The following is a 1961-nucleotide window of genomic DNA, read 5'->3' on the forward strand; positions in this document are numbered from 1 at the left end:
AGTCCCGCCCCTGGACGGGCAGCTTCAGCCAATCAGCCCCTCAGCGGCTACATCGAGGCCACGCCTCTTAAAGAAACGAGTGGTTCAAACTTTTCTTGGCCTCTGTCCACCGTTGGATGGAGATAGCACATTAAGGAAATTCCACAGGAGGAAACCCATTCCCCTCCTATTGAACCATAATTACTATGCCAGCCTTATACATGATTCAGAGCCCCAAGAATGTTGTCTTTCTACCTAACCCATTCCCCGTCAACTGATGGTCACTGGTGCCAATTCAAGGGCAATAGAAATCCCCAGTATGGAGGACGGTGAAGAAAGAAACTTTATTCAGTGCAAAGACTTCAATCTTGATACAGCACAGCTGCGAAACAGCACAGCTGTGAGGTGGTCCTGGGGCTAACGGTCATGGGCAAGGCCACTATCTGACTAGACAGGTCTGCTCTGCTCCAGGATGCTTCAATCCGCTTAGCTCTCCCCTGCTCTGGCAAGAGGTCTTTGGTGCTTTAGCCTCAATCTTTGATCTTCAGTGGAAGCGGAAAGCACACCCTCCTAAGCAGTGGAACCTTACGTAGAGAGAAGTCCGGTTCCTGATCCCTGATTGGTCTATTCTCATGCAAATGAGGACTCCAAATACTCGCAGCTTGATTGGTCCAAAAAGCACTGTCCTTTGGTCAGAATGGAGCTGCTCTGATGTGGTGTGATCTGCTCTGTGGTGTGGCTGCTCTAATGTGTAAGTGGAGATGCTAATAAGGAAACACTTACACTTCTCCAATTGAATGGGGAAAGTCCCAGTCCTATTGGTTGTAATACAATTCCAGCAACTCCTTTATAAGGGCTGGCTCAGATGACAGAAACAGTGTCATGCAAGCTGGCACGTGGGGTCTCAGCTCCCGCTCCCCACATAAGAACGCAGGACTTGGTGAGGCCAAAAAGGAACACCCACGGAGCTATAGATAGGGGAATCATACCACTATATTCTCCCTGGTGGCTGGGTTGGAAACACAGGAAGCAGGAGCCACACTATCCGCAACCTGCGGTCCACTTCTCTCTGCCAACCAACTTCACTTGCTAGCTGCAATCCGCCATGCTAACTGTAATCCGCGCTTGCCAGCCACCATCTTCTTGCTAGCCCCAATTTGCTGCTGGCGTAGCCGCGGCAGTTATATTAGTGGCCGATGGCTCACTGGTTACAGCTGACAGCCAACTATCCACAGCTGATGGCCATCCAATCACAGTTGATGGCCATTTACTACCCGAATGAGCACCTTTCCACGTGAGGCCGAGAGCCTGGAAACTGCTCTCTGGGGCTCTGTCCCCACACTCCACCCCTACAGGGTCTCGCCTCACAATCTACTCTTCTGCGAGGGGCCCTGTGCGAAGAGCCTGAAGTGAATGCAATATCCTGGACACAGCCAACCTCTCTGGGCACAGCCAGGGTTTCTCAGGGCACCACCCATCCTTCTGGACAGAGCCAGACTTCCTGGGCTTCTTAGGGTACCACCAGTCTTTCTCTCATAGCCATCAATGCAGATCTCTGGTCCGGGGAACAGTTCTGGGTTCCCATAAGCAAGACTGCAGTCTGCCCCAGTGTCAACTAGAGCCAAAACCCTCTGCACTTTAGAAGGGACCCAATGTCTGGACAGTTCCATGTGGGGCCTCCAATCCCCTGTCGTCCCCTCTGATGGGGTACCTTGGCCCCACCCATAATTGCGCTGAAAGCATCCACAGGAAGTCGGCCTCAAGCATCCACGTGAAGTCCTGGAGAGACACGGGTCACGCTTTCCCAGACTTCTCCTTTAGGCTTCTCTGGAATTGCTGTTCAGGACACAACTGTTTCCAAAGTTCCAGCAGGAGTGCATTGGGTTGTCGGTCTATTTTCTCCCGATCGACCCCTGCTGCCACAAGATCACACCACATCTGTGCACGTGTTACTCTCTGAGGCTCGCGACCTCGCCCCTTTA

This window comes from Rhinolophus hipposideros (assembly GCF_964194185.1).
Source record: "Rhinolophus hipposideros genome assembly, chromosome: 5".
Lineage (NCBI taxonomy): Eukaryota > Metazoa > Chordata > Mammalia > Chiroptera > Rhinolophidae > Rhinolophus > Rhinolophus hipposideros.